Source organism: Scyliorhinus canicula, chromosome 1 (assembly GCF_902713615.1).
Source record: "Scyliorhinus canicula chromosome 1, sScyCan1.1, whole genome shotgun sequence".
NCBI lineage: Eukaryota > Metazoa > Chordata > Chondrichthyes > Carcharhiniformes > Scyliorhinidae > Scyliorhinus > Scyliorhinus canicula.
In genome coordinates this window covers 133,357,143-133,363,142 of record NC_052146.1, presented here as the reverse complement: position 1 = coordinate 133,363,142, position 6,000 = coordinate 133,357,143, and positions in this window count along the sequence as shown.

The following is a 6,000-nucleotide window of genomic DNA, read 5'->3' as shown; positions in this document are numbered from 1 at the left end:
ATGTTGCTGATGCTGTGGTCATCATATCCGAATAACTCAGCCATGTCTCAGTTGTATTCTTCAATCAACAAATAATCTTCTTTGGTTTCAGATTTTTTTTTGTGCTCTTCACTTTTAATTAACAAATCATCTTCTTTAGTTTTGGATTTGTTAATGAGCTCTTCATTTTTAATTAACAAATCATCTTCTTAGTTTTGGATTTGTTAATGTGCTCTTCACTTTGGATGCTGCAAACTGCTTGTTGCAGGGTGCTGCAAAAGTTATTTTCAACTGCTGGTTGAAATTCAGGCAATGTTGGGCCTTTTGAGGTACAAAATGTGGGTTTTGTGCCTTTAAGACTGTTACTTTGAATTTTCGGGCAGTTTTCCTTTAAGTGGATGTGGTCTGAATCTTCTGAAGTCATGACGCTCGTGATGTCATACATAATAATCGATTGCACATGTGCAAATCTATCCTCGGATGACATGCGATCTATTTTCAACTGCGCATGTGCAGCTTCTTGCGCATGTGCAGAACAAAACTTTGCTGGTTTGCGTCTTTTTTGGATGTGCGCATGTGTGTACTGGTTTAAATGGGAGCTACCGCCATGAAGAAGCTGTTTTGAATGCTGAGACACCATTTTAACTTCCTCAGCCTCGTCGTGGACTTTATGGTATCTTTTCCCGGTAGTAAAACTCATTATACTGTTCTTTACTTTGTTCATGTGTTAAACACTTTAGAATCGCAATTTCCAGCGTTTCATCATTCCGTTTTAATAATGATTCTCTGAGTCCCTCATCGCATATTTCCTGTACAATTTGGTCTCTGAGCATTGAGTCTCTTAAAGCAGCAAAGTTGCAGGCTTGTGCTAATGACTTTAAATCTGTGACAAAGCTGATGAATGATTCTCCATGTTTTTGCAAATGTCTGTTGAACCTGAATCTCTCCAAGATTTCATTTTTCTGTGTTTTGCAATGGTCTTCAAATTTTCTAATTATTACATCAAGTTTGCTTTTGTCCTCCCTTTCAGAGTAAGTGAAAGAGTTGTATATTTCTACAGCCTGCTGTCCTGCCATGGATAAAAGCAGAGCTAATTTTCTAGCTTCAGAAGTGGCCAAATCATGTGTTTCCAGAAAGATATGGAATTGCTGCTTAAAAGGTTTCCAGTTAGAGTTAAGATTACCCCTAGTTTTGAGTAGACGTGCAGCTTGAACTTGGTCCATCGAGCCGATTGTTCTTCGAGGGATCCGAATGCTGTGAAGCCTTCCAAAGTCGAATATCCGGAATGATTTTTCTTTTTTTTCTTTCTAGTTCTTATCTAATCTATCTAGTAAGCTTTCTTGAAGTCAAAGCCTGGTACCATATTATATTACTACTTTTTTTTAACAAACAATTTTATTGAGGTATTTTAGGCACATAGAAAAAGTGACATTACAGTATATAAAAAAAAAAGAAGTCGAGACACAAATTAAACGTGGTGCAAACCACGGTGCTGTTCAGGCACGGACATGCCTCAATATCACCCTACTCTACTCTACCTTAGCCCCCCCCCCCCCCCCCCCTTCAGCTGACGCTTACTCCTCTGCGAATAAGTCAATAAATGGCTGCCACCTTCAGGCGAACCCTAATAGTGAACCTCTTAAGGCAAACTTGACTTTCTCCAGGCCAAGAAAGCTTGCTATGTCTGATAGCCATACCTCAGCCCTCGGGGGCTTTGAGTCCCTCCATGCTAACAGTATTCGTCGCTGGGCTACCAGGGAAGCAAAGGCCAGAAAGTCGGCCTCTCTCTCTACCTGGATTCCCGGGTCCTCCGAAACCCCAAAGATTGCCACCTCAGGGCTCATTACCACCCCAGTTTTCAATACCCCGGATATGACATCTGCGAATCCCTGCCAATACCCCCTGAGTTTAGGGCACGACCACAACATGTGTACGTGGTTAGCCGGCCCTCCGGCGCATCTAGCACACTTGTCCTCCAGCACGACGAATCTGCTCATCCGGGCCCCCGTCATGTGGGCCTAGTGCACAACCTTAAACTGGATCAGGCTGAGTCTGGCGCATGTTGCGGTCGTGTTTACTCTGCTCAGGGCTTCTGCTCAGATACTGTCCTCCATCTCCGCCCCGAGCTCCTCTTCCCACTTAAGCTTCAGGTCCTCGGTCTACGTATCCTCAGCTCTCATTAGCTCCTTGTAGACATCTCAGACTCTACCCTCTCCTACCTCTCCCCTAGAAACTATCCTGTCCTGCCTCGCCTTCGGCGGGAGATGTGGGAAGGACGGCACCAGTCTGCGTACAAAATCCCGCGCCTGCAAGTATCTAAAGTCGTCCCCTCTCGTCAGCCCAAACTTCTCCAGCGCCCTCATGCTCGGAAAGCTCCCTTCCAGGAACAGATCCCCCATCCTCACAATCCCCACCCTCCTCCACAGTCGATACCCCCGTCCATGTTCCCCGGGGCAAATCGGTGGTTGCCGCAGATTGGGGTCCACACTGATGCTCTTACCTCCCCTACATACCCCCTTCACTGGCCCCAGATCCGAAGAGCCGCCACCACTATTGGGCTGATGGAGTACCTGGCCGGAGGAAGCGGCAGAGGCGCCGTGACCAGGGCTGCTAAGCTAGTGCCCCTGCACGAAGCAGCCTCCATCCGCTCCCAAACCGACCCTGCACCCACCATCCATTTCCTTATCATCGCTATGTTGGCCGCCCAGTAATAGTTGCTGAAGTTCGGCAACGCCAGCCCCCCCTTCTCCTCTGTTCCTTTCAAGCATCACCCTCTTCACCCACGGGGACTTCCCTGCCCATACAAATCCCAGAATAAATTTATTCAGCCTCTTAAAGAAGGACCGCGGGATAAAGATGGGGAGACACTGAAAAACAAACAAGAACTGCGGGAGAATCGTCATCTTAACAGTCTGTATCCTTCCTGCCAATGACAGCGGGAGCGCATCCTACCTCTGGACCTTCTCCCTTAATCGTTCCACCAGTCGGGACAGGTTGAGCTTATGCAACTTGCCCCAGTCGGGTGCCACCTGAATCCCCAAATATCGGAAACTCTCCCCCACTAGCCTGAACGGCAACCCCTTCAGCCTACTCTCCTGCCCCCTCGCCTGAATTATGTACATCTTGCTCTTAGCCATGTTCAGTTTATGTCCTGAGAACCGGCCAAATTCCCTCAGGGTTTCCATAATACCGTCCATCCCCACCATTGGGTCCGATACATATAACAGCAGATTGTCTGTGTATAACGAGACTCTATGTTCCACTCTCTCCCCCCCCCCCCCCCACCCCCCCCCCCCCACCCCCCCCAGACCAGCCCTTTCCAGCCCCTAGAAGCTCTCAGTGCAATTGCCAGCAGCTCTATGGCAAGCGCAAACAGAAATGGGGAGAGAGGGCAGCCCTGTCTTGTCCTACGGTACAGTCTAAAGTAGTCCGATGTCGTCCTATCCGTCCTTACACTCGCCTCCAGGGCCTGATATAATAGCCTAACCCAGTCGATGAACCCCGCCCCAAAGCCGAACCTCCCACAGATAATCCCACTCGACCCGGTCAAAAGCCTTTCAGCATCCATGGCTATCACTATCTCTACCTCCCTACTCTCCGTGGGCATCACAATCACGTTGAGCAGCTTTCTTAGATTGGCCACCAGCTGCCTCCGCTTTACAAACCTGGTTTGGTCCTCCACAATTACATCCGGTACACAGTCCTCAATTCTAGTCGCCAAGATCTTGGCCAGTAACTTGGCATCTTTATATTACTACGTCTGATAGTAATGTTGTATTGCTTTGTGCAATATACGTTACTCACTTGTTCCTTCCAGGATGATCTTTAACTCGATGCTGATTAACACTTGTAGTCTTCCAATTAGAGCAAATACTTTATTGAGTAACGTTGACAAATTAACTGTGAGTTCATTCTCTCTCCAATGCTTAAACTAGATGTTACAAGGGCAGCACGGTGGCGCATTGCTGCCTACGGCGCTGACGTCCCAGGTTCGATCCCGGCTCTGGGTCACTGTCTGTGCGGAGTTTGCACATTCTCCCCGTGTCTGCGTGGGTTTCACCCCCACAACTCAAAGATGTGCAGGATAGGTGGATTGGCCACGCTAAATTGCCCCTTAATTGGAAAAAATAATTGGGTACACTAAATTTTTTTTAAAAGAAAAAAAAAACTAGATGTTACATGAACAAGATTAAATAAGAAATACTTACGATTAGCTTCACCTGTGCTGAGCTGTCTTTATCTACCTGTGCTCATTCGTCCCTGTCCTTGCGAAGAGGTGGATCTTGGCTTGAGTCTGTCTATTTATACCTGTCTCTAGTGCTGCCCTCTTATGATAACTTGGCTGTGATGTCTATATATTAAATCCTTGTGTACATACAGATATGCAGATCACTACACTGACCATCGTAATATTATCACCATGCAGTAATTAATGACATTTGGGAGAGCCAACCCCCCCCCCCAGGTCCCCCCTCCAGCTGCACCTTCTTCACCTATTACCCACCCAAACAAATCCCGAGATCTCTGATTCCATTCACTTTTTTGAAGAACGCCTTGGGGATAAAAATTGGGAGGCTTTGAAAACAAACAAAAATCTCGGGAGGACTGTCATTTTAACCATCTGAATCCACCCTGCCAATGACAACGTGAGCGCATCCCACCTCTGAAAGTCCCCCCTCATCTGATTTACCAACTGACCCAAATTCAGTTAATACAGCAGCTTCCACTCCCATGCCACCTGGATATACAAATATCGAAAGCTCCCTCCCACCACCTTGAATGGCATCTCACCCATTCTCTTCTCCTGCCCCCTTGCCTGGATCGCAAAGACCTCATTCTTACCCACATTCAATTTGTATCCCGAAAACCGGCCAAATTCCTCTAATAGCCCCATAATCCCTCCAATCCCCCCCCAACCCCCCAAGCGGGTCCGATATGTACAGAAGTAGACCATCCCCGTAGAGCGAGACCCTGTGCTCCATCCCCCTCCGTAATATCCCATGTCGGACCCCCCGACGCTCTCAATGCCAACGGCTCTATGGCCAAGGCAAACAACAGTGGGGAAAGTGGACACCCCTACCTTGTCCCCCGATGTAACCTGAAATAATCTGATCTCACCCGATTCGTCCGCACACTCGCCACCGGTGCCTGGTATAGCAACCGAACCCAGTCCACAAATCCCTGCCCAAACCCAAACCGCCCCAGGACCTCCCATAAGTATTCCAACTCCACCCGATCAAAGGCCTTCTCTGCGTCCATGGCTACCACCACCTCAACCTCACGCCCCGCTGGAAGCATCATAATTGCATTAAGCAACCTCCTAATGTTGGTCTCCAAATGCCCCCCCCTTAAGAAACCCCGTCTGGTCCTCCCCTACTATCCCTGGCAAACAGTCTGGTAGCCTGGATCTTCGCCAATAGTTTGCCATCCACATTTAACAGGGAGATCGGCCTGTACGACTCACAGTTTTAAGATGTTGTGCATTTTCTCTACTACTTGGTCTTTACTCTGGCTCTGTTCCAATTAGGGCAATCAGTGAATTTGCCTTCTTTCTATATTGTCTATGTCCGAATGCTTAGAGTCGCCAGGTATCAATTGATACCACCACAAGTTTCAATCGGCTATCGATCAAAGAGCCAAACACCAGTTAGTTAGTTCAAGGTCAAGGGTACTTCATTTCCATACAATCAATCATGCAACATAAACACTACTAGTTAACTACACCTATTACTAAGACAACCTGTACTTAACTTCGGGCACCTGGCTTAGGTCAGGAAACAGTGGCCGCTGTTGAGGATCTCTTGGGTTCAAAGTGGTAACTGCTGCTCAACTGGGCTCATCCGTCTGGTAGTGGGCGTTGAACTTGAACTTGCTTCCGGTGTTGCTGCAGTTGGCCATGGCCGTGACCGGAGTACCAAGGCCAAAAGAGAGCGAGCATATGGCAAACTCTTCCTTTATACTTGGGGGCTTTCGTGCTCTTTTGGGCGGTCCTTCGATTTGGGCCTTACTAATTGGGTGATC